At 38.6% G+C, this 27945-nt stretch overlaps 1 long non-coding RNA gene across 1 annotated transcript; it reads left to right on the forward strand.

Annotated features, from left to right (window-relative positions):
- Positions 1-238: 238 nt before the first annotated feature.
- On the forward strand, positions 239-27944 carry LOC122189832. The gene is made up of 3 exons (XR_006181989.1): positions 239-341; positions 27049-27246; positions 27459-27944. It is a non-coding gene; the product is annotated as an uncharacterized LOC122189832 (long non-coding RNA).
- Position 27945: the final 1 nt, after the last annotated feature.

Below are 27945 nucleotides of genomic sequence, written 5' to 3' on the forward strand. Positions count from 1 at the left end.
ATGGGACATCAACCACATCTCTGGGCAACCTGTTCTAGTGCCTCATCGCCCTCACTGTAAAAGCCTTTTTCCTTAACTTAAATCTACACTCTTTAAGTTTGAAACCATTTCCCCTCGCTCTGTCACCACAGACCCTGCTAAAGAGTTTGTTCCCTTTTTCTCTGTAGCTCCCCTTTGGATACTAAAGGCCTGCTATCAGGTCACCACATAACCTTCTCTTCTCCAGGTTGAACAGCCCCAGCTCTCTCAGCCTGTCCCCACAGGAGAGGTGTTCCATCATGCTCCAACAGCTCTATATCTGTCCTGTATGGAAGATTCCACATCCAGACACAGTACTCCAGGTAAGGTCTCACCAGTGCAGAGTAGAGGGGCAGGATAACCTCCCTGACCTGCTGGCCACACTTCATTGGATGAAACACAGGATACGGTTGGCTTTCTGGGCTGCAAGGGCACATTGCTGGCTCATGTCCAGTTTCCCATCCACCAGTATACCCAGGTCTTTTTCAGCAGGGCTGCACTCAATCCTTTCATCCCATAGCTTGTATTAGTAGTAGGGGTTTCCTTGACCCAGGTGCAAGATTTGGATTTGTTGAACTTCATGAGGTTCACCTGGGACCACTGCTGAACCCCGTTTAAGTCCCTCTGGATGATATCCTGTCTTTCTGGTGTGTTGACCCTTAGTGTCATCACAAACTTGCTGAGAGTGCAGTTGGCCCCACTGTCAATGTTATTGAGTTATTGAAGACTATTGGTCCCAGCACTACCCCTGGACACCACTCATAACTGATCTCCATCCAGACATTGAACCATTGACCACCACCCTGTGTACTCAATCTTGCAGCCAGTTCTTCATTCATTGAACAGTCCACTCATCAAATTCACAGCTTTTCAATTTGGACAGAAGGATGTTGTGGGGTATCATGTCAAAGGCCTTGCTGAAGTCCAGATAGATAACATCAGTGGCTTTTCCTTTGTCCATTGATGCAGTGACACTATCACAGAAGGCCATTAGGCTGGTAAAGCAGAATTTGCCCTTGGTAAAGCCATGCTGGTTCTCCCATATCACCTCCCTGTCTTCCATGTGCCTTAGCATGGCTTCCAGGAGGATGGCCCAATATTTTTCCTGACATAGAGGTGAGACTGATAGGTTGACAGTTCCTGGGGTCATCATTTTATCCTTCTTAAAAATGGGTGCAATGTTACCTTTCTTCCAGTCACCGGGGACTTCACCTAATTGCCATGACTTTTCAGATATCATTGTGAGTGTGTTGGTGACTATGTCAGCTAAATACCTCAGGACTCTGGGATGGATATCATTGGGAAAAATAGACTTGTGGATGTTCAGGTTCCTCAGGTGGTCATGAACCTGAACTATGCTTAAAGTGATAGGGATATTGCTTCGCCAGTCCCCTGCTACCAAACCAAACATTTGTGTGATGAGCATTTATCAGAGAAAACCGAGGCAGAAAAGTTACTAAGTACCTCAGCCTTCGCCTTGTCTGTACTAATGTAAAAACAGTCTCCATCAGATTTAAAATCTTTGATCCACATCTTTGTAAACTACTATTTTCCCTGAAAGATCAATATTTTAATGAATTGTTCATTACTGTGATGATTACTATGAAAAAAAAATAAATTGCCAGGTCTTGCTTCTATTTTTATCTATGCTTGTTATAAGAGATGTAAATGTTGGATATATATTCGTCATCAACCGAAAACTTAGTAAGCCACCAAAAGAAGATTTAAAAATAAAATTTAAACAATATTAGCGAACAACAAATTTTTGAAAGTAAATGAAACAAATACAACAAATTACCTTAACAGTGAAGTATGACAGTAATCCTGTGGAAAATAAAATAAGCAGCATTTTTTTCTCCCCTGCCCAATTCACTTGAAAATTAATTAGTACTACTGCAGCTGACATAAATTTCCCAACCACACCTCTGTGTGATTCAAAATGTTGTGTTTACTTTGAGTGAGAAATTTCTTTGTGGCTGCAAGAAGGAAAGATTTGTATTCTTTTTGAATCACAACCTAGAGCCAGAATTTATAGCCTATAGCCTAGTATTTCGTCTGGCCCATTAAAAATATTCCATCCATTAAAAGTCCGTCCAATGCCATTGTTTTTCAGAAGACCTTCAGGCACAGTTGCAGTCTTAATCATCTCATCTGTGCTTATGTTACTTTCTGGCCAAAGATCCCGATAGTCCCTTCTAATTGCTCCCATTTGCTGATACTGTAAAGTAAAACTCATGAAACCCAAACTACCATAGACCCAAGATTCCTAAAGCTGTAACTAAGTGAGATGGTTCTAGGAAACAAGCTGAGTCCTGCTTGCTGGTCCTAGTTCTCAGCACTGCATAGACGTTTTCATCCAGTGATAAATGGAGAATTAGACATTGTGTATGGATTCAAGCTGAAGTTTCCTCTCCTTCTAGGAGCCCTACAACACAGCAGCAGCAGCAGAGTGTCTCTTCTTACTCCTGATTTCCTAATTTTAATATTGCACCACTGGTGCCTTGACAACTAGATTCAGAGGGGAAATAGACCCGTCATGGACTTGCCTCCATCTTGATAGCACATTCTCCTGGGATGGAGTCAGATTCTCTTTGAATGGTGAAGAATTACTATGTGAGACACCTGTTCTGCTCCAAACAAGTACTCTGGCATTGGCCAGCCTTGTTCTGTTCACAGCAGGATGTGCCCTTCTTTGGTAAGACATAGAAAAACTTTTGGGTTACAGTAGCTATGGAAGCAGAACCATCCACTCAAGCCATTTCGGGAAATAGTTTGGTAATTCAAAAGAGAGCAACGTAAGTCCAACATGGGTAGTATTTAAGGTCTCTGTTGTCATTCAAACCCTTTGTGGATTGCAGTGCCGCTTAGGCACTTTGCTCTTTCTTGCAAGGGCTTCTGATTGTGTGCAAAATCCTCTACTGTAGTACTCAAGGGATTTTTTTTGTTCCAAAGTGAACATATTTAGTGACTTCAGGCACTTTCAGTCTTTAGGCAGAGTGTTAGAGAGCAAGTTGAATTTTTCCTTAAGATTTCAGTTCAACTGCTCTCACAGAGTTGTCTAGCACATTTTCTGATGCCCAAGAGTGCTCAATCTGGACCCCAGATGCTGCTCCAAAGGGATGACAGGTCTTCCACAAGTGCCACATCTGTAGCAATGTCTCAGATGTCTGAAAACATGCATTAGATGCATCTGTTTAGGCACTGAGCCACTGAAGTATCATTAAATCCCAATTTAATTGGACTCTAGGAACGTGGATGAGAATAATAATTCCCAAACTCTAAGGATGTTTTGCGAATAAGCTCACTGAGGATTAGTTCATGCTCCAAAACTAGATTGACAGCCACAAAAAAGACTTATTCATTACTTTCAGACATAGTGAACCTTCTTCACAGCATCCTGGTCAAGCTGGACCTAATATATTGATATATTGTTGTCCTTTTACAGGTACTAAGGTAGAAAGGATTAGGCCAACATGCATAATCAACTGCCAAAAATGTTGTCCATGCATTTATCCACACAAATGTATTTAGCACGGATCCAGGGATAACATTCTAGATAGCTTTGTTAGAAAATAGTGGTGTAAGAAACCTGTTCACAATCATGTGGCCAACTGGGATACTGGGCTGTTGTGGCATGAATTGAGAACCCATATACCTACATGCTATTACATTGGTTATCATGATGGTATGCAGAGTAAGTGAATATCTTGCATCAGCTCCTGAAGCTGAGTGGAAATTTTAAAAAACAAAACAAAACAAAACAAAACAAAAAAAAAAACTGAAAAAGAAAAATGCATTGAGCTTTGAAACTATAGAAATATTTCTTCTCTGGTGTTGAAATATGCTTTTTTTCCAGTATGCTCATTAGCTACGTTTTATCCCAGTACAATGTTACTATTGAGACTTGTGTAAAAAGTAGAAAAAATGCAGTGAACTATCTATCTCCATCAGAGCTAAATATGTTTTAGGGGGCGTGTTTCTGTTACAGAAACAGATAGCAGAAGTGTTTTGTCACATGGAAGGAGCTGAAAGACAGAAAGATAGGTCTGGTTGGACATGGCATGTTGTATTCATGCATACAACCAGCCTGATGCTCTGCTGAGCAAAGAATGGAGAGCTGCATGTAGAGCAGTCAGCAGAGCTGAGTGTCTGTACAGCCAAAATCATCTTCTCTTGTTTTGTTATTTTTCAAGCATTATTTTCCTTTTTTGAATCTCTCACAGAAATGCTACGTCTGAATCATGCAAAAAAAAAAGACCTTTGATTGCAAAGGGCTTTTTTTTTCCATTTCTGATTTGGTGGGGCAATTCCAGTATTGCTTGAACAAACACTGTTTTCCAGCAGAGGCATTGCTGGGGCACAGCAGCCCCAGGGAGCACAGCATAGGGGATTCCACAGGATGACATGCTCCTTGCCCAGAAGCAGCTCTCTCAGATCTGGGGGAACCTGGGGTGCTGCCACCTCCCACCTCGCTTCTGGCTTCCCACCAAAGGAGCAAGGAGTTGCTTCCTGAGACCTTCAGCACTGCTGCAGATGTGTGAGTAATGGGAAGCTGGGATGATGATACTACTTCCAGCACTCCTGAGGAATGCGCAAGCATCCACGTATATGCTCACATACAGTTTTGCATTTGCTGAGGCTCACAGGTGGAGAATCAATCCAATGTCTTGCATAATAAAATCAGCTGCAGTGGTTTTTATGGCTCAGCTATAGTGCTCACTTCTTTTTCTATAACCACCATTACCATTGATAGTTTAGCGGTTATGCTTAGCACTGCTCTCTAACAGCAAGAGATTAATTGCCCGCTCAGATAAACGAACAAGGAGCCACAGCCTTCAGCACAGTAATAACACTAGCAGCAAAAATCAGCTCCTCCCCATACCCTTCTCTTCCACTCTCTTCCCTTCACCTACCTTCCTTCATGGTAAGATTTCTCGCTGCCTGGTATTCTGGACTTCTACCGCTACTTTAAAGTGCTGAGGGTGGTATTGCAGGAGGAGGATGAGCTATCTTTTAACACACGACTATAGTCCAGCAGCGATAATTGTTTCAAACTACCTAGGAAAAAATAGGCAGCATAATAATGTTATTCAGGTAGCTTTTTCTACCTTATCAACACCTGCAGACACATACCTGCACTGACAAATGCTACACCAGAGGGTAGGATAAGTGGAATTAGAAAATATTACCTGCAGGAGCTATTGGGCTCCCAAACGCGATATGCAACAGTAATGTAGATAGCATGGAAAAACAGACAATAAGAACAGCTTTGAATTCGAACATGACCTTCAAAGAGCTTTTTCTTAGAAACACAGAGCAAAAACCCTAAACCTTTGAAAGAGCGTGACCAAACAATAAGCCCCAACTTCACATACACCTCTGAGAATTCATTCTCAATAACGGCCTCTCATAAGACTTTTATCACTGCTTTAAGGACTTTATTTATCAAATTTGCAATATATCTTCTCTTTGCCCCATTTTTATCGCAGTCTCAAGATATCTTATCAATATTCACTCAGCGAGCACAAGCATATTTCTAAGTGACTGTACAGAACACTGTGTGATAAACTGGAACATTTTTTGCAGCTCAGACCAGAGTGCAAGATAAAAGCATACAGGCTCCTGAAAAAGCAGCAGGGCTTTGGCTGAAATGTCAGAAGCAACTATTTTGTGGAGCATGATTCATTAAGCTGGCACTTCAAAAAGTGGAGGAGCTGTTCTAGTGCTCCAAGCTGGGTTTGAAATACCTAGATTCCCTTGAACTGTAGGTTCAAAACTGGCAGAGACTAGCAACCCTACTCTCACTCTTCTAACTGAGACAAATTGAGCTCCATGAAACTTAGAACAGAATATTTTATAGACAAAATCTTCTGTAGAGATGTGGTGGCAATTCACAGACACTAGAGTCACGATGATATTGTGAGAGAAGGGGATGTTTCCAGACTTTTTTGGTCAAATGTGAATAATTTTCTTTTTGCATGTTTTTCATCATCTTAGCAGTGTAGCTAAATTTCAAGAGCGGATGAAGAAAATTCCTGTACAAATGTAACCTGAGCATTCTTTAGTATGAAATGTGCTTACGAGAGTAAAAAAAAAAAAGGATCATTAAATGCATCCCCTATTAAGCAGATAATTCAAGTAACTATCTGAAGCTTTTACAATGAAATAAAATACCAATAAGATTTTGCAACTGTAACTTCAGAGAAGAAATTGGATAGGTGACTCAGAAACGATTAAAATTGCAGTGAACTTTCATTGCCAAGGGCACATATTGTGTGAATGCATATAATCCACATAAAACATTTGTAGCCAATGTATGAAATGAATGTAAATGCTTGGAAAATGAATGAAGAAAACAACCTGTGAATAAGCAATCAATAAATCATTTTGAAAGGATGAGTTAAGCTATGTAAAGCCTTGTTGGTGACCAAATGTTAAAATTGACCTGTATCCAATAAGTCATAGAGTGATAGCACTCTACTCCACCTAACACAGTATACTATTGACAATAGTATTCAGTGAGAACTGCTCCAAAATTAACTCATCCTATTTTGTTATGTTTGCGGAAGATGTCATAGGCAGATGGTGGTATGGCAGTAGAAGTTGAACCTCTCCACCAGTATTCCATTACATTTTGTAGCTGTGTGACAGGTGGCAGCAGAGAAGAAGTCTGACAAAATAGTGTCTGACATGGAAATGCATATGAAGCAAAGGCGTGGAACTGAATGCCTCAAAACAAAGAATATGGCACCCACTGACATTCATCAATGTGCTGAAGGTTTATGGGCACCAAAAAGTGGATGTGAGCACAGTGAGGCAGTGCAGGCCCTTGTTCATTGCTGGTGAAAGTGCACAACTAATGGTGGTAACTGCATTGAAGAAGTTCTTTTTTTTTTTTTTTGTAGCTGAGAATTTGCTCTATTAAACAACACTGTTGTGCTCCTTGTATCTGTAGTAGTTTCTAGGGAAATAAATAGGAGGCATTACTTTCAGAGCAAATTACAATGGCTAGAAAAACTGCCCACAAAAAAAAAAAAAAAATTACAATAACTACATTGTATTCTGTTGGTTAAATTTTTAAGTTGCAGTGAAGCAGCACTGTTAAGTACTGTTAAATAGCCAGGGCAGACTATTATAGACTATTACATACTAATACAAAATTGATCTAATGTATATGATGATTCAGTAAAATGATTGTTTTTTTGATTTTTTTTTTTGCTTATTATTCTTGATGAATTAGTTTGCTTTGCATCACAGAAAACATATGCATACTTAACAAAATAAATCAAGTTCATTATAACCAGTTTTTAGACAGTATACTCAGGTCCTTTGTCTATTAATATTCTGGTGCAAACAGCAGTGGTGTAGCTGTCCTTGGCCTCAATAAAATATAGGACTAGTCTTAGGTCTAATTACATAGCACAAAGCCTCCTGCTGTAATGGTGTACAACTTCTTTTCTTGGTGGTGATGCTTTTCTAAAGAAAATACAAGATATATGGTATCAGTAGATTGGAGAATTTTAGGAACATTCATATTCTAAGGCAAAACTTCAACAATTACCTATGAGCAGAACAGGTTATTTACTGGAAGTCTGAAAAATGAATGGGTTAACTCCTCATGCATGAGAAAATTGGGGATAGGGAGGAGGTGGATTGCTGGCTGTGCCAGGGCTGACAAATCTCTAAAAATCAATTCTTGTCATCAGCTTTAGAAAGGTAATCAAGTGTTACATCTACATTCTCCTAATAAGTTCTAATCTACTGAAGGTTTAAGTACAGTTGATTTAATGAGGTTACACTGAGAACTGGAAGGAAGTTTGGGGATTTGACATAAGAAACAGCAGATACAGGAGCAGACACTTGGGATTTGATAACTGAGGATGAGAAGCCCTTGTTAATCATGTCTTCCTTGAAGTCAATAATTAAAATCTCAATTTTTCCTAAAGGAATTCTTCCTTCACTGTGCCTACAAACATAGTCCCTGACAATTGTCATAGGACTTTCAAGTTAAATGTTTTAGTCTCTAAGACAATAATTTAACTCGTCTTTTATTCTTTCAAAGTCTGCCAAATCCATTACTAGAATTATATGAAAAGGGACATTTGCTGCAGAATAAGTCTGCTAGGGCCTGTTATAATTTTCAAAATAGGTTTAACTCTCCTACAGCGAAAAGGTGGTTCTGTTGTCATAAACCAGCAGTTTAGAAAGAGTAGAAGAGCACGATAGTAGAGGAAACCGATTCAAGCTTTTTAGAGACTGTGTGTATTCTACTTTAAAAATAAGTGAGCAAAACTCAAAATACACAGAAATAGTGGAGTCGTGTATATCCTGTGCTTAGTGAAAACGAGGTAGAGCAGTTCCTTATTACAGGTTGAGAAGACAGGAAATCCATGCTGAGATTTCCTAAAGAGCTATTTGTTTTAAAGAACAATACTAGCCAAGAACATTTCTTGGTAAGTCCCATAGTTCTGAAGCCCTGACCCATCTCTGTCCATCCAGTCTTGCTGTCTTGACTCATGTAATCTGGCAGTACAGAGTAAGTCAGATCAATTCCTTCCCAACAGAAAATTTGCCCTGCAATACAGTCAGCTGTCAGACAGATAGGGGAGATCTATCAGAGGGCAGTGGCCAGAATGAATGGTCAAAACTTTTGTTTCAGTTGTAATTTGAGTTTTGATTGGTTTAACAACTTGAGAAACTACGGGGTGGAGGTTAAGAGAAGCAGAGCCTGAAAGCCAAGTTTACTTTCTCAGGTGATTGTCTGACCACGAAGTTTGCATTCTCCTTCTGACTCCATGACTATTAAATTAATATAGACTTATAGTCATTAGAGTTTAAATTGTGATTATGAAACATCCTTGCTTGCCAACAGATGATGTCATTAGTTTGAGCACTATTCTTCTATTCAAGCATTACAACTATGTGCAGGGATTGGTTTCTACAAAAAGAAAAAGAAAAAAAAAATACAAAAATGAGACCTAAGTGATTTAAGTGAAAAATTCCCAAACCAATGTTTTAAATTCAAATTTTGAAGAAAAATCCCCGCATATTTTAGCTCCAGATCAAAACAGAGAATTTTGAATTGGCAAGACCTTACAGTAGACAAAAATCCAGTGCCTTATATAGTCTTTTATAGTCTTTATCAACACTACATTAGGAACCTGCAGTTTGAAAGTGTCTACTTGAAATGTTATGTTGTTACATGAATATGCCTCTAAATGAACACTGAAATGAAATTCAGTTCTGCAGTCATTCATAGTTTCAGTAGAATTGTTTCTAATAGACATTTCATCACTCTCAAATGTTTAAATATGCAGCCAATTTTGTTAGCCAGGGTTAGGAAAAGGAATAAAGTTTACTGAACCATTCAACCAATACATATTGACACGATGATGCTTCACAATGCTTATCAGGAATTAGCAAATTGTTTAAAGAAATTTCTTTCTTGTTTGTTGTTATCCTAAATATATCAGCAGCAGGAAGAAACAATCAGGAATTCTTAAATTAACAGCTTACCCAGTGTTCTCTTGAATTGATTCTGTTTTTTGTTGTAATGCAGGAACCTACAGCTTATTGTATCATTGCATGATATTGTTATATCAGCTGATATCAAGGAGCCAATGTAATTACAACACGAAGAATAAAACAAATAATGTAATAAAGCAAATAAGAAATTTTACTCTGGATATCTCCCATGGATAGTAGTATGCAAATGTGTTTCCTCTCTACTATTTCAGACTCTTTAGTAGTATCAGCCTGTGGTATTCAAGGCTTCTTTTAAAAGCTGCTGATAATAAGGACAACCTCAAACCAAGTTCTTTTGTTATAAAGTTTACTCTAAGCTATATATAGTTTTCTTTTGAGTATCTGAGCAGGAAATAAAAATGCAATAATAATAAAAAAAAGGCCAGCAAAAGCAAATACAAACTTTTTTTTTCATTTCTATTTCCACTTGTCATTTATTTTCCCTTATGTAGGCCACCAAATTTTTTTAATATAGTTGAATCTCATACTCCTGCTCAAAGACCTCCAACGGCATTAACCATTGAGAATTCATCTGCTTTTATTTGGATACTGAATATGATAATGTAAAAGTAGATTTCTGGTGCTATGAAACAGATGATGTAAGATATGTTTGACTTCAGACATTTTTCTTTTCAGATAATCTCCTGAAAAATAATCAACAGAGTAAAATCCACAAACATTACCTCCAGTAAAGGGAAATATACTAATGCAGCTAAGTGTACTTCTTACTTGGAGAAACACTGATAAAAACTGCATTAGTTTATACTACATCTTCCTTCTCCCAACTTCTTCTTTTTTTTTTTTTTTTAACTTTTCTTTTTACTTCCATCAGGAGATTGCTTACATTATATGTCTACAAATAATATAAATAGTTAATTTCCCAATTGTTTATGCTAATATATTCATATCAGCACATCACATTGGGAAATATGTGGACAATAATCACACGGAACCCCATGCTAGCTTTGATGATCTCAAAGCCAGATATTCAGCTGGTGTTCATCAGAATACATCTCCATTTCATTTTCTGAAGCAATGCCAATTTATACCAGTTGAGAATCTGGCCTTTCATCTCCTTTCTTTTACAAAGCTATGGTAGAAATAGCCGAAATCATTCTTGGAAAACTTTTCATCAAACTGATATTAAATTTGATCACTCATAGCTGGTTCCCTCATGAATTCCAAATAGTCAGTCTTTTTTTTTTTTTTTAATAGTTTTTATGAGTAAATACTAATGACTTCATGACACCAGAAAGGGAAAGGAAGAAAAAAAGTTCTTGCAAGAAAAAAAGCTGTGTTAGAAACAACAAATAAATGAATTCTGGATATTACAAGGTTAAAACTTCTGAATTTTACCAGTTGCCTGATTTGGAGGGAGAGAATTACCTCCTACCTAGTGATAGCTAGAAGAGTGATTTTTAGGTTAAAGGCATGCTTTCCAAAGAATGACATTTTGGGCACAATAGTGACTCAGACCTCAGTTTACTTCTGAAATATTTAGGGTATTTTTTCCCTAGCATAGGGAATTTAATGCATGTGCAGTACAGTGAAGATTAGCTTGTAGGACTATGAGGTCCTATTCAAAGCTATGGGAGTTCAAGAACTCCAATGGAAGCAAATTTTGCAGACTCCACTGCATCACACAATCGAAATACTTGGCAATCAGGAAAAATGCAAACTATGCCATAAGGAAATGAAAAAGACTAAATATGTGTGCAACTGTTGGGATGAAAACTTAGCAGAGGATTGTCATGGTCTTGGCTGGGATAAAGTTAATTTTCTTTCTAGAGGTTCATGTGGTGCTTTATTTTGGATTTTTTTATGAAAATAGAGATAATAACAAAGCAATGGTTTTAGTTCTTGCAGAGCAATGCTTACTTACACAGAGCCAAGGACTCTTATGATTCAGCAAGGGGCTGGGGGTGCACAATGAGCTGGAAGGAGGCACAGCAAGGACAGCTGAACTACACTGACTAGTTGAATATCCCATACCATACAGCATCATATTCAGCAGTAAAAGCTAGTAACCATTAGTTTGCTCCTGGTTTGTGAGTCTGAAATAAAAATATTTCCTTTTGATGTGTTGTTATTGTAGGGAGATTACAAACATAACAAAGGAAAGTGAGAAGATAAAGACTTTCAGGAGAGATTCATTTCAGATTAAAAGGCTTCAGAAGTACAAGTAGATTATCTTTGAACAAGTGTAGCAACATTATGGAAGAGCAGGGTGAACATAAACCAAATTGCAGTCTTCAGCCCAGAGAATTCCTTATCTCTGAAGTACTCACTCTGACGGTATACAAAGGCTTGCTCATGAACAAAACAGTGTTATTTACTCCTATTGATGAATTGACTCATCAGCTACAAAACCACTCTTTGGATGTGTTTAGTCATCATTACTAAATATACAGAGATGGCAGGTGACTTCAAACAAGTACATTCAAGTAATAAGAACTTGAACTAGTGGAGAATATTGTTACTGACTTTAAGGTATAAAACAAAAAACAAACAAACAAAAAAACCCAACAATGTTTCAAAGGATAAAAGAAGTCAGAAAAGGTAGGTGTGTTGGTGGGAAGCTGGGTGTAGAACACCGGTAATCCTACCCAGGTAAAATGACATTTACATACAATGGAAATGTAGATAAAACTCAGTTTCATCTTCATCAGGGCAAATAACTGGAAGCCATACCTCTGGCTCCTCTGCAGTCTAAACGTGTCAGTTGTTTAACTGTGAAAAAGAAAATGCCTCTTCCCTGTACCTGTAGTTTGAACTATTGGAGTGAACGTGATCCTTCTTGAAGCTTCCACCCATAGAGAGAATTGGAGAATGAGGTTTCACATGTTCTCCTACAAACCACTACAGTAGGGTCATAAAAACAGTGATTATTAATGTTTGATCATATATTTCATGCGTTGTTTAGCTTTTGATTGCCTGTTTAGTTTGTGAATGTAGGCAGTGTTGCTGTTTATTTTCACAACTAGCCCACTGTAAGCACATTCATCCAGAAACAAAAGCATCCACGTAGAGTTCCTGTTCTGGGTTGGATTACTTTCCAAAAAGTAAAAAGTATGTGCATTTGTTCTTACGGGATATTCACACTGCTGATGAAACTCATTTAAAATTATAAAGTAACAAAGAAACAGGAAGAGTTGCCAGATTAAATTCAACTTTTGTTAAGCATGAAAAACATAATAAAGCGCGTAAAGATGGGCGACGCTTATCCAGATCAGCTTCAACGGATCTCAATAAAGCCTGGGCTGCTGCAAACGATTAAGTTAGAATCATGCCAACATACTGATGGTTCTGCATATTAGCAGCACTAACTGTTCACGAGATTGAGGAGGGATTATTACCTGACATTTTTGTGTCCTTCCTGAACTCCAGAGTGTGACAGTTTGAATTAAAACAAAGTTATCCCTGTCAAGAGAGGGTGAAATGGAAGCAGCAAATACTTAATCAAGCCAGAACTGGGGATGCTGAACTGGGGCTGAAGGTGATTACAGTCACTGGTGATGGAACGTTATCCACCTACTTGTTAGATCAGTAAAAAATAATAAGTTATTAGTTTAAAATTTGTGAAGTGATTCACCCAGTGGTCTAACATTATGATGACAGAGATTTACTGCATTTATATTAGAAAAAGGGTGAATGTTTCATATTGGACTCCAAAAAGAACAACAAGAGATAAGAAACTTAAGTAAGGCATGGACAGAAGGAACATTAAAAAGCAGACCCCAGCGTTAAGTTCAAGCTGAATCAAGACCAATACACAGATTGCACAATTCTTGTAAGCTGTTTCAAATTGCCTTGGCAAAAATCCTATCAGAACTGATTATTTCAAGCTTTCTACATCTCTTAATTAGTAGCAATCACACGAAATCAAGGAAACCCATGAGGTTTCCCATATATACGATAAAAAAATAAAAAAAAAAAATCAGGAGAATGGCTATTCAATAGGATCTGAACAAAAAAAGTAGGTATTTCCTGTTTCCACATTCAATTCTCAACATGTATGAAATCAGTGTTTTCTACTGAGGTGCTGTTTTTATTTGTTTATATTTGAAATAAGCAAAGAAGTATTTGTGATGGTGTTTTTTTGTTTTTTTTTTTCCCCCATTAGCTCCTTCTTGCTAATCTGCAATATATAAGGAATCAGAGGTTTTGTGTTTATACAACAAAATACAGTACCTTTATGGCTGGATGGTAAACAACCAAAGTGTTTATATCTCTGATTATCTAATGGCCACTGAAGCTGGAAAAGCTAGCCTTTACTTCACGTATTTTATCCTCCTTCAAATATACCTGCCATGATTTTCTTTTTTTCCTCATTTTTTGTCTCTAATCATGCCACAGAATGCAGCTCCTGTGGCTCCCTGGAAGCCCCAAGTGGTATACTCTACCAAAAAGCCCTTCTGTCTTCAGCACAGAGATGTAGGAAGTGAGTGACCTCCTCTGTGCAGCCAGAGTGCTGCTGACCAGACCACTCCTGAAGGAAACACAGTGCTAACAGGCATACAGTGCCATTGAAAGGATTTGGTCTGGAAATTATTTATTTACTCAGGGACTCAGTACCATATTAGCACTTTTGTTCTAGTTCTGAATCCATTGATTATTCCCGGAATCCTTGCCTGCTAAGGGAGCAACAGCATTAGAAATGCTAAAAAACAAAGATGCTATAGAGTCCTTTATCCATTATATCTGCTCCATAGCTTTACTACACTGTGCTTTTAAAAAGTAAATGAAGTTGAAAAAAGAGTTCCAGACATTCAAACCACGAGTTTTTCTTGGCTTCTCTACCAGTAAAAAGCTTCATCTAAAATCATGTACTATATCACTTTGTCAACTACAGTTTGGCACATGGTAGCACAACAGCACAGATACAGTAAGGCCTGTGCTCTCGGAGTGAAAAATCTATGAGTCAGTTGTCAAAAGACTCTGCACTTTAAACCATTCAGTTCGTATTTCTGGTAAGTGTAGGTGCTCCTGGTGTTCACACAGCATTTTGTAGCAACCCATGAGACATGGCTGAAGGAATCCAGTGAGCTAAAACAAGAGTCTGGTAGGGTATTGTAAATATCATTCATCCCACTTGAGGACGATTGTGTGTGTCACTACAGGAAGAAACATTTCATTGGTATTCTGCTGGCATTGCAGGAAAATGCTACTATTACAAAAGCCTGGATCATAAACATGAAGAGGGAGGGAGAGAAGGGATTAGTTCTCATCTCTTAAGTGTAAAGAATACTTCAAAACAAAACTGGGAAATAAGGCAATACCAGTCCGATTAAAGCCTACTGAACTGAACGGAAGGATTTTCATTTATATCAAATGGTGTTGGATCTGTTCCTTTGTGATTCTGTGCTGCAGTTTCTGCCTTTTTGAGGAACGCAGCACTGCAATCATCTCAGTAGCAAAAATACATTCCTTTGTTGTATTTTAACATCAGGGGTTCAAACCACAAGGACACAGTATTTCACCTTGACAAAAAGGTGCCCAAGTGAAAATGAAGGCAGAGCAGACAGGACAGCCTTCATAACCACTTTTCAGTGAATCGTGACTGCCTAGCAAAGTATAAATAGGCAATTTTATTTATGAACAGGAAGTTTTAACAAGATAAAAAGCAGACAGACTCACTCAGGGGTACAAAATTAACCTGTAGAACAATCACGTGATCACTTATGTGCTTGTAGAAGTAAAATTAATGTGGCACAACACACTTTTTTTCTTCTTCTACTTGGCTGAACTGTATCTTCACAGAAAACACCAATTAAGGAGGAAAAAAAAAAGAAAAAAAAATCAAGCTAATAGACAATATATAGCACACTGATTATTTGTAGTATTCAATATTTTACATAGAACAGACTGTCACTTTCTGAAAGTCAGAGCAGAACGCAAGCTTCCTTGAAATGTAAAAGCTGCCCACAGAATTAAAAAAAAAAAAAAAACAAAACACTATACAATTGTTCTTTCTGTTTGAAGGTGCAATGGGAAAGACCTCATCTTTCATGCTCAATAAAGAAAATTCGAAGGTGCAATACTCACATTTTCTCCATCTGTCTTCCTCTAAGTAAAGAAGATAATAGCCCTGCTGTTTTTTTCTCCCATCATTTTTCCAAGGGCTATGTTCTCTTGAAGCTGGGAATATTATCCTCAGCTGTTGTTTTTGTTTTGTTTTGTTTTTTCTTGCCAAACCTACAAGTTAGAGCAAATACACACAAGAAACAGTCCTGAGCCAGCTGCATACTCACCCAAGGTGACTAACTCAGACTTGTAACCCTGATTGTTTTTTTTAACACATTATGCTAATTATCCCACCAAAAAAAAAAAAAAAAAAAAAAAAAAAAAAAAAAAGTATCAGGCAAAATTAAAGAAATCAAGTGCAATACATTCAGTGCTGTCAATGAATGTATTCAAGTTAATGAATAAAATCATCAACGGAGTAGCCCAGAACAAAGATGCAACAGATGGGAAAGGTCCACAGTTTATCAACTGGTTTCTTCAAGCGTTTCTTTCAAGACGTGGTTAACTATCAGTTCCCCAAGCATCTCCTGTATCTAGCTTGAAAGAGTGTTAAATATCGTAAGCACCACCTGAAGCTTAAGGGATGATTACAATTAACTTCAGATGTGACTTTACTCTGCCATACTGGGTTTGAGAATAGCGTTCCAGAAAAAGCCACAGTATGGGTCTTCTTTTTGTGGAAAACTACTTGTCAGCTTATGATGTGCCTGTAAAGCCACACACTCAGCTAAACTGATTTGCTTAATTTGAAATATAAGTCCACCTACAAGCTGCCCATATCTGACTAAATTGTATTATGATAAATTAGTCTGATTGGTGCCTAGTTGCAGGCACTGAGTACAAAGACAACTGTGTTTTTGATGGAGCAACAGCTGTCAATGCCCCTGCAGATTTCTTGCTCTGCTAGCTAGAGTAGCAGCTGGGCTGCTGAGTACCCTAGATAACCACAGTTTCATTAGGAAGTTCTGCATTAATGGAAGCACCTCTTGATTACCCGTGTCTTAATCTGCAGTTGTTTATTGGAATTTTGGGCTGGACCATCCTTATGCTATTTTAATTGGTGAATGCGTCATTTGAAGACTGGAAATGTCTGCAGGACATGCTGGCTAGCTTCCTTAATAACTTGTTTAATCTCTTTTTTTTTTTTTTAAGATGCACTACTAGAAATATAGAGATAATAAAAATAGATGGCTTATGGGGTTTGTTTTTAAAGGCAGGATTGAAGATGTATGATACAGAATCAAAAAGTTTCCCTGTCTTTAGTGATTGCTGTGATCCAATCTATAATTGCAAAGGCAATCAATACAGGCTCCCTCAAGCAGAGCTCCTGAAGGAAGATATCTTTTGCCAAAGCATCTGGATCTAGTATGCAGCTATAAAGAATTACACAACTTGCCAATAGAGATGACATTTCCATTGGCATGCATTGTTTTATTAGATGCAAATAGGTTTTCCATCCACAGGGCACAATGGGATGAGTTAAGGAAACATTTTCAGACTCTAAATTTCCTGGCTATTGTGAGCTTAAAGCAGATGGTGGGCACTTCAATATAAATTTTCAGAACAAAAGCCCTGATTTAATGTTATTTAAAAAACAAACAAACAGCTGCCTGTTGGAATTGTGTAACTTCTGTGACTGTGGCTACGTGCTTTGTCACTACATACATATCTGATATCTGATCTTCTCCATAATGCATCAGTAGGGTATATGAATGGGACTAAGCGTTCAGTGCTCACTTTTAAAGTGTTTGTTGGTAAAACAGACAGGCTTTCACATCTTCCAGCTAGGAATCACCTTACAAAAATTAACTACATTTCCAAAACACCAGATTTGTGAAGTAGATAAGGATTCAGCAACAGATTTATGAAAAAACAGAATCAGTGGATTTTTCTCCCATTTACTGCTTCCAAGTGTAGCACTGCCCTGTGAAGCATGTCATGGGACTAGGAGGGAGGTGTTCCGTCACATCTGGGTTCCAATGGACTTCACTATCCTGAAGAGAAGTCTCTTGAAGAGAGATGCAAATTCTCCTCCTACTGAAATAAGCAGAAGCCTTGTTTTAAATGTTGGTGGGACAAGATTTTGATTTTCAGGGCGACAATCATCACACCTACTTTGGCATTCTAAAAAACAGCTGCCAATCATCTGGGTTTTCCTTAAAGCAATGGACCAGGCTCAGCACTTGACTTCAAGCCCTATTTTTGGATAGGCAGAATTGTTTTGTGTAGGTGGTTCTCCCTCAGCTGACACAAGAATATGTTTCTATGAGTTATTTATCCCAGACAGTTCACTTTCAGACAGTGAAGTTAGACTCCATAAATTCCACCCTTAGTGGAGCACATGTTGGAGACATGCATCTGGGCAAGAATTGTAGAATAACAGAATCATAGAATTATTTCAGTTGAAAGTGATCATTAAAGGTCATCTAGTCTGACTTCCCTGCAATGAACAGGGACATCTACTCTAGATCAGGGCCTTAACCAGCCTGATCTTGAGTGTCTCTGTGGGCAGACCATCTGCCAACTTTCTGGGCAATCCATTCCAATGACTCAACCCCCGTTAGGGTAAAAAATTTTCTCATTACATCCAATCTAAATCTCCCCTCTTTTAATTTGAAACCATTTCACCTTGTGCTGTCACAACAGACCCTGCTACAGTCTGTCCTCTTCATTCTTATAGCCCCCCTGTAGATACTGACAGGCCACTTTCAGGTCCCCCTGGAGCCTCCTCTTCTCCAGGATGAAGCGCAGCTGGGGATGGAATCAATGAGTTCTTCTTTCTCAGTCCCAGATTCAGTAGAATGTCACTCTATTCTCATTCTATAGAAAATACAGAAACTGCATTCTTTTATTAGTTGTTATTCACAAATTTGTTTCACCCACATATCAGTTTAACAAAATAAGGTTGCAATTCCAATGTTTCACTCAGTGAGATGTGTGTAGTAGCCAGAGCTCTGGGAGCCCATGTCATACCTAGCCACCCTTTGCCCCATTTCTCCCCCATTTTTGAAATCCAGCTGAACTTGCGGCAGTGCCCCATCAGATACATGTGCTGAGGGGCAACATCCTGTGGGCCTCAAGGAAGGCAGGGAGGAAAGACAGGAAGGAACTCCTTCAGCTCCATGCTGCTGAAGCTCCTGTGCTGTAAAACTACATCCAAGTGCCTCTGGTATTTCCTCAGCCAGCAGCTGCTTTTACCTCATAAAGGGCCTTGATTGCTTTGTTTGTTGAGCCTGGCCGAGTATTTGGCACCCCCATTATTTTTAACAAGGATTGTTATTTTCTTTGGAGCCGGGACATCCCTGTTGGCAGCCACTAACACCTTTCAGCCTAACTGCATCATGCTAACACGCAGCATTAAGTGCAGTGTTTACGCATAGACAAGCACAGACCCTTCCTCAGAATACCTGCACAGAATGACAGAATCACAAGGTTGGAAACGACCTGCAAGATCATCTAGTCCAACCACTCTCCCATTCCTATCAGTACCACAAGCTACTAAACCATATCTCGTAGCTCCTCATCCAGGCGCCTCTTGAACACCACCAAGGATGGCGACTCCACCACCTCCCTGGGCAGCCATTCCAGTGACTGACCACCCTTTGAGAGAAAAAGTTTCTCCTAATATCCAACCTAAACCTCCTCTAGTATAACTTCTGGCCATTTCCTTGGGTCCTACTATTTGCCTGGGAGAAGAGGCCAGACCCTTTTGCACCACAACCTCCCTTCAGGAAGTTGTAGAGTGCAATGAGATCTCCCCTGAGCCTCCTCTTCTCCAGACTGAACAATCCCAGCTCCCTCAGCCGCTCCTCATAAGACTTGTGCTCCAGACCCCTCACCAGTTTCGTTGCCCTTCTCTGGACACGTTCCAGGGCCTCAATGTCTTTCTTGTAGTGAGGGGCCCACCCATGCAACCTCACTGTTAAACAATACTAAAATCTGCATGCTGCTTGCACCTGGTTTGTGAAGGTGGTGATGAGTGTAGAGAAGTGCAAGCATACACATGGCTTCTTCAATCTCACAGGTGTTGCACAGTGCCTAAATTCATGTACGTGCCAGCTCTTTGCCATAATGAACATTCAAAAGGATTGCAGAGGTCCAACTTTGGGGCAGGCCAGTTGACAAGAACCTCAAATATGCAGCATATGAGAGTGCTTTTGTAGCACTTCAAACCTTTCTCATTCCCATATTGTGGCCTAATAAGAACGTGCCAGGGACTGAACACACAACCCAATAGTCAGGGCCTTTATTTCAACATGATTTAAATGAAGACAACTGAGAGAGCATGTGAGACACAGTCCCAGCTAGGCAGCAGCTTAATGGCTTGGCCAGTTGTGTGGTTAAGTGAACTGCACCCTCTCACACTTGTGAGTCATGCACTCCTGGGATATGGATTATTCTGCATATTTTTCCTCACTAAAAGTTTGCTTTTGACAGATTGTTTTTTTCTTTAAGATGAAAACCTCTCTGTCAAAAAATTCCCAACCAGCTCTTTCACTAAGACAATCAGCAACTCAAATCAAAAGAACTGCGATAACCCTGAACCTTAGGACTGAATTGCCTTAATTATATATTACACTTGATAGAGCAATCAGAGTTGCTTTGATTTGGGATATGAATAGATAAGATCTGTATGAAAGATTTTAAAAGTCACTCTATGCCTCCTTTTTTTTTTTTTTTGTTTTAATTGACATTAGCTTGACGTGTTCATGTAAAGTATCATATTCTCTTCCTGGCATGACTGAACTCCAAGCTGCACACAGTATTATCATTGCAATGATAAATACCCTCTGTGTTTAGAGAAAGAAACAGAGAAAAAAAATATCAGCAAGAAAAAAAACATAAAAACAGAAAAAAAAAAAAAAAATCGGGAGTACAGGGTTTGGTTTATCTTGAAGCTGAGTTTCTTCTTCCCCTATTTGTCCTTGATAAAAATAAGAACAGTCTATTAGAATATAAAATATTTACCTTAGATTTTCAAATCAAGTTTAAATTTTCAAATGCATTCCCTTCTTTGAAAAATACTTCAGTCAAATCCTATGATTTGACTACAGAAGGATATGAGAATGCTTCTGTTCAATAGGGAGAATATGATTGAAGTCCCTTATGAGAGTACTGAAGATTCAAGGTGACAAAGCATCATGATTTTATACCAACAGAAGTAGCACTAAGAAGTAGCACCGTCTTTAGGTCATAGTGCTGGCTAATATTCTGCAAAACAACTCTTTGTAAGGAAAGCCTGGTTTTAGTTACAGAAACATCAAAATACATTAAAGAAGAGAGATTGAGGCATCAAGAGAATGTTAACCTGACAGCAGGCACTGTTTTGAAAATGGATTTCTGGCTTGAAGTTACGGTATTTACAGGCACGGTTTCCAAAATCAGTTTCTTTTTTTGATTGTATCCAGCCTGCAGATGGAAACACTGCACATATTCCAACTTTGGGCTTCACCCTCTCTCATTCCCTCCTCACCCACGTATAGTCTGGGTGCTCCTGTTTTCCTTGCTCAGAGCTTCAGAGTCTCAAGACTATGGTTTCTCATTTAGCAGCCAGCTCTTACTGAGGCATGGCATGCTTGGCGTTTGAAATCACATCTGTGTTATATCGCTTTATAACAGAGCACACAATAAAGCATAATATGATCATCAAAGATGAGTTAGAATACTTCAAACTGAAGATAACATAAATTTTTATCAGTGCAAGCAATTAAGAATTGAAGGAGATTGCAAAAGGATGTGGTAAACTCTCTATTCCTTATAATCTTAAATATAAACTGTGTGTCTTCCTGAAAGATTTTCTTCATTTCAGCCACAAGTTACTGGGTTTGATGTAAGACTTATTGAGTGAAATTCTATGGTCAGTGATAAGGGGAAGTTAGGTAATATTCCAGATGATTGTAATGGTCCCCTCCAACCTCAGAATCTCTCCAGAATCTATATATTCAGGGCTAATTTATTAAAAGCTTGACTGTTGTGGGCAATGAGGTATTGCAATACTTCATGAGTTCTGTGAAAAAGGACTGTTGCCAACATTGCTGACTGCAGTCAGCATTTTTTGAAGATTGTAAGTAGTGAAAATATAAAACAAGCAGCCTTCTGATTCATGTATGCTTCCCCCAAATGCTTGTATTTTTCATTATCCAGCAACCACACACCTTAAAATTTGAAATAAAATATTAAAAATTAATATCTTCCACTAGGTTATACTTCTTCTCTGTCACACAAAATAGATGTCTCAGAAATATTACTTTACTTCAGCACAGTAAGCAGAGACATGCATCTCTGGCTGTGAAGATGTTGTCTGTAAGATCTTACTTGCCTAGCAGCACTGCCCAATCTGGAGATATTTAAAGAATCAGCCAATTAGAAGGCTATCAGTATTAAAAATTTAAATTTTCATTCATTTCGGAGATAAAAAAGGATGATAAGATACTAGGGCCTGATGCCAAGACAATTTGTCAAGTGCTCTTATGCAGGTCTAGGTTCAGTGTTAACAAAATACAATCAGGCAGTCTGCTGCTTGCTGCTGAATGTGGTACCATGCTCATAGGTTGACTTGCAATTTGTGTTAGGAGTCAGTTTATTAATTGTCCTAATAAATGGGACAAACAGTATTTGTCAGTTTTGCCACTGATTCTGTAATACAAGTAGGACCATTTTTCATCTTTGGGAAAAATTTGCCTACTTTCTACCTCTGGAGACAAAGAGACCATAGAGAGGTGTGGGACTCACCCAGGCACTCACTTTGGTACCCCCTCAGCATGTGATGATGCTGTAGCTGTGAGATCAGGCTTTGCCTTTTCCCTCACAATTCCAATGAGAGGAGTATTGTACTTGTGTTGAGCCTTGCTGCTTCTTTGTGTCAGGTGAGGTAAATCAAACATACTGTATAGAAAACATTTTAAAACTGAGCTCTCCTTCATTCACTACAAAATCCAGAGCTGCCTCTGAGGTACAGAGTTCAGTTTTGCGACAGGAGAATGTGGCCCTTTGGTATCCTGTGTAACCTTCTCCAAACTTTCATCCAGTATTAATCATCCAAGTGCAATTTAATGATTTATTAAAAAAAGAACAAAAAGAATTTTTTCTTTTTTTTTCATTGGTGGCTCCATGGAACTGTATTTAAAGAAAAGTAAGTAGTTCTTTCCATATGTTGAATGGCATTCAAGATCCACATGAACATTCATTTTTACCTTAGACATTCATCAGGAATGTGCTGGCAAATTTCACAGGCAGAAAGATTGTTGGAAAAACTGGTCAGGGATTTCTATTGTTCATGTGCTTTTACTTCTCTTTGCTGTAGCTCTTTTAATTAAAGTCTGTTACTTTGGCATCAGGGTGCTCCAATTTTACCAGAAATCGGGACACTAAATATACCATATATATTATAAAAGCGCACTCTAAAACATATTAGCTCAGTGGTTGCATCCTTAAATGCCTACAAGTTACAATCTGTCAGAAAAATTGGGTTAAAAGGGTTCTAGAAATGAAGCCTAGTCAAAGGGAAACAGCAAGAGAGCTTTATTTTACTGCCTGCTCTGACAGGTCACTGGATTTTGATTATGCAGTCAGATATGGTATTCTTTCCCTTGATAATGGAAGGTGGGTGGCTGGCTGGAAAAAAAGACATGCAAGGAGGCTTTTGGTCATTGTCTGCACTATTTCTAGTAATCCTCCTCGCTGTCTAACTCATGTGTTCAGGAAGGATTTGGGCCCGTGGGGTAAATGGAATTGAAATCTCTCAAGAGGAAAAAAAATGATAAGGAAACAATGTGTACTTGCCAGCATTTTCAGGGGAAGATGTTTAACAAAAGGAGCAGCGTGCATTCTGTATTAGATTACCACACTGCTGGCTGTGTTGCTCCCATTGCTGCCTCGCAACGCCAACTGAACACAATAGAGGAACTGTTGCTGCTCTCCCAGCTCTTGCTGAAACTTTACCAGCTGGATCTGAATACCACTGATCAAATGTCGTAATGATGCAAATCAGTCACCATTTAATAAACATACATTGTATTTATAGGGAGATAAACCCTTAACCACATTTCATTTATGGTCTAGTGTGGACTGAGAGAATGCACGTGGTGGAACGAGATCGATCAACTGCTCTGTAATGCACCTTTTTTCCTTTTCCTTTTTTTTTTTTATTAAAGCAGTTTTCCAGACTTTCCTTCCGAGGATGAATTTTGCATCCCAATCCTTCTGCGGTGGAGGAAGAATTCATAGCATACCTGCTAATTCCAGAAAAATTTAACAGGTTAAATTAACATTAGTTAATTTAGCAACAGCTTCTGCTCTGGCAGCTTACTATTCCAGCAGCAAAAGCTGTAAGGAGAGAAAGGTAATATATTCAAATAGACTAATGTGGGTTTATTAGAAAACAAGGCAAACGAAACCAAACAACTAAACAAAAAGGCAAGTTTCTGGAAAAAAAAAACCTTCACTTTCCTATTACTCTACTACACAACTACTATACTCTGTTGTTCTTGTTCTCTCTCTCTACCTCATCTCACTTCAGGAAGATCACAATCTGCTTGGACCATGTGTACATAATCACAGGACCCTATGGCAGCTTCATCAGGTACAGCTGTTGCTTTTTAAGGACCAGTTCTGCCCTGCTTTCCTCCCATCCAGTTTAGAGGAAAGGTGTTAACAAACTGATGTACCAGCTTTGAGGAGCAACTTCAGTGGTCTAGTTGGCACAGAATGATGGGGCAGAATTTTGTATCCAACCTAACCAGTAAACAAAAACACACCGCCTCAGTGGTCCACCTATGGACAAATATAGACAAACTGGGCCAGTTCTTGAGAGCGAGAAAGATGTTGATGAGCTAAAACATAATGTTTCCCTGTATTCAGAAGCAGGAAATTTGCTTCAGTCTCATGCTTACTGTGGTCCCATGCCCTCAGCCTTCTCTCACCACTTTGCAAAGCAGCTGGTTCATCAGGTTGCACGTGTTTCACAGTGCAAGGGGGATAGCATCAAGATGTGTTTCCACTGTAGGAAAGGGTGTGAAGGTCTCCTCTTCCATTTGCATTTATCTGCTCAAATCTTTTCAATCTGTTTTACAGTTGTTTAGCTTCAATCACTCTAAAAATGACATTTAATATCTAATAACTCTTCCAACATTCCCACATTAATAAACATAAACAGTGAACTCACTCTGTTGTAATAATGATTTCTGGCATCTTTAAAAAGTGCATATTATTATGCAAGTATTAAGAATTGGTACAGCTTTATGCAATGCTGGAATATATATCAGAAAACTAATTTGCTTGTGTTGTAATGTTAGGATTATCCTTCTGTCTTTTATGACTGCTGCTTCATCTGGAGAATGCTTAATGTTTTCTTGTCAATGAGCATTAACTCAAATGAATTATTCCAATCTGTTTACTTTGTCCCTCTCTAACAAATCCAAATTATAATTAAAAAGGAAAAAAAAAATAAAAAGGAAGCAGCATCGAAAACCAAGTATGACAACATCGTGTGGATTTTTCTACTTTTAAGTCCACATCAATAAGCAATTTAGCAATAGGAGAACTCTCAATGGGAGACCAACAGATGAAATTATTGTAGAACAGAGCCCTGGATGAAATTTTTTCTTTGCCCATGTAATTGCACGAAGCCATCCTTGTGTGAAATCCCCCATCAGATTACAGGGTTTGTTGTATGTAAATTGAAGACTAAATGCTTGGTAGCACCTTTCAGCTCTGCAATGCTGGAAATGAGTTTTTTAATAGGAAATTAGATTAGTAACATTTTAGTCAACAAAATGTGGAAAAACTGTGCATAAAAATGAGAAAATTATTCATGCAAACTGATTTTGAAAAACAAGAATGGACAATTGTAAAATTCTGTATGTTACTTTTTGCAAAAATACTATGATTTCTTTTTTAAACAAAGAATGGGATATTCAAACACAAATCATTTCACAGTCATAATGTAAATATTCTACCTTGCTGGCTGTACTATCAACTGAGCTTATGGGAAGCAACAGGTTGTGTAATTTAGTGCCTTTTGCTTTTAATATGATTTTATGCAGTTTTTCAAGGAACAGTGTGTGGGAAATTACAATGAACTCAATCCAGGTTATAAAATAGACCTTTGCAAACCATCAACCATGCAAACCATGACGTTGCCATTTCCAGTCCTTGTTGTGCTATAGGTGATTGGATTAACCCTTGTAGAGTTTTTGCTACCTAAAGAGAAAAAAAAGGCTTCTGAGATTAAATTTTCCTGTGCAAATGCCAAAGTAGTTTCTGTAGCAATAAATTTCCCATCCTTTACAGCTCATAGGTATCCAGAAAATGACTGACCAGGTATTAATTAATTTTATTTACAAACACATTTGTTAAAACGGTACTTGCATAGGACTATAGAGCAGATCCCGAATGTACCGTACACTGATGCAGCTGTGTCATAGACAGGAACCAACAGCTGGTAGGCAGAATGGAACAAAACGTACATCATCATTAGACACAAAGTTTTAGGCAAAGGCATTCCTGCTCCTAGGAGCCCTCTGGCTTTTAATAACCTGGCTACAGCTGAAGTATTACAAAGCTTTGCACTTGCCCCTAAGGAAGATATAAAATCTGATGTATACCATGAATAGGGTTTCAGTCTTTCGTAAGATCTAAATGGGAATAAGAATTACGTTGGTGGAGTGGTGAGAACTAATGTCTTCTCCAGCTTGCAGAATGCTGAGGCGATAACTGTTCTGGGCTCCTGGCAATAGGCTGCAGCTCCTTGAAATCTCTTAAAATTCCTGTAGATAATTCTTCAGCTTCAAACAGCGACCATGGGAATGTATTTCCCATTCCCAGGGGAAGTGAGCTCTCTCTCTCTCTCCTCCCTCTACAAAAGCTGTAAAAAGCCCTTTCGTTGAATGGAGAGACTGATGAACTCATTTTAAATGCCAAAGGTAGAGAGTCCCCAGCTATGGCTGGTTCCAGCAATATGCTCTGTATTTAGAAATGAGATATTGTTAGGACTAGGAACACATCAGGAACACCTATTGCAGAAATCTGTACAAACTAACATTAAAAAGTTACTCTCAAGCTGAGAAAAGCACAAATGTTTACTAGCTCTTACTACCAACTACCAACAACAATGTTCTGTTTTATATAGGATAAAAACAAAGCACAGCTCTCAGTCCTAGGGGGTGACTAGAATCTAAACAGATCCCAGTGAAACAGAGAGGAAATAATGGAGGTTTGGTAAGTCTCTTTACTTGTTGCATCATTAATTTGCATCTTACAAGCAGCACAGTAGAGTTAATTGCTAGGAAGGGTGTGAGTTTTGAGGTGAGGTTACTGTCAGCAGGTTTCTCTTTCTTCATGACTTTGGGGTATAAAGAAAAAGAAGGTGACCAACCACCAGTGGCTGCATGCAGGCAGTTGATGGTGGAAAGGCAGCAGAGAGCTCTTCTGCTCACATTTTAATCCTCTTCCTCATCCTTCATTTCTCTCGTTATTTTTTAGAAACAAGCAAAGATGATTTGAAAAACAACCAAGCAGAATAAAATCAGGCTACTGTGGCTATTATCAACACGGCTGTTATACCTCTGTGGCAGATGTCACTGCAGTTTTTAGCTCAAAGCATGAATGTGAGCCCATTCCAGTTCTTCGTTGCTGTAAGATGTGCAGCTGAAAATGGACCTTCAGGAGCTAATTGGTAAGGTAAGAGTGCTGCAGCATCTTTTGAATAGGCAGAGACAGCTTCCTCCTCCGGCCAGCTGTCTTTACACCAGTCACATCTGAGCTATGAAGTCAGCTTTTCAATTTCTAAGGAATTATTTTTTTTACAGTAGACAGCATGTAGTGGGCATAAATATTTTTAAAACTTTTCCTAGTTGTTTGTTTGTTTGTTTGTTTGTTTTTCTTCTCCAAAGCACACAGGCTTGATGTTTTTCTTCATCTCTCTGTGACATCCTTGCAACTACCTAGAAGTGCACGCTGCACACAGAATAGCGATCAAAGCCATATTCTTTAGTCTGCTTCTGTGTAATCCTGACTCAAGCTTCCAGTCTCAATTTTTAAAACATTATTAAAGTGCAAATTACAAAAGATAACACTACTCCCAAGGACAGAAACTATTAAAATAAGTTTGCAGTGCTAAAAGAGAAATATCAATCAACGGCCAGAAGCAGCCTAGGATCTGAATGAATTCCATGCTGTTTGGAGAAACAAGTAAATGAAACAGAATTAATCAGCAGATGTAAAAGAGAGAGTGATGCTGATACAATATGGAAAAGATGTACAAGAGGGCATGAAACAATCAGCATGTGCATCAAATCATCAGCTGGATACTGTACAGATGGAAAGAACTCTGAAGAAATGCTACAAGATACTTGAAGAGGGTTCAAGCTGGACGTGAAT

Source organism: Lagopus leucura, unplaced genomic scaffold, assembly GCF_019238085.1.
Source record: "Lagopus leucura isolate 7727_CA_CO unplaced genomic scaffold, USGS_WTPT01 Super-Scaffold_100157, whole genome shotgun sequence".
Lineage (NCBI taxonomy): Eukaryota > Metazoa > Chordata > Aves > Galliformes > Phasianidae > Lagopus > Lagopus leucura.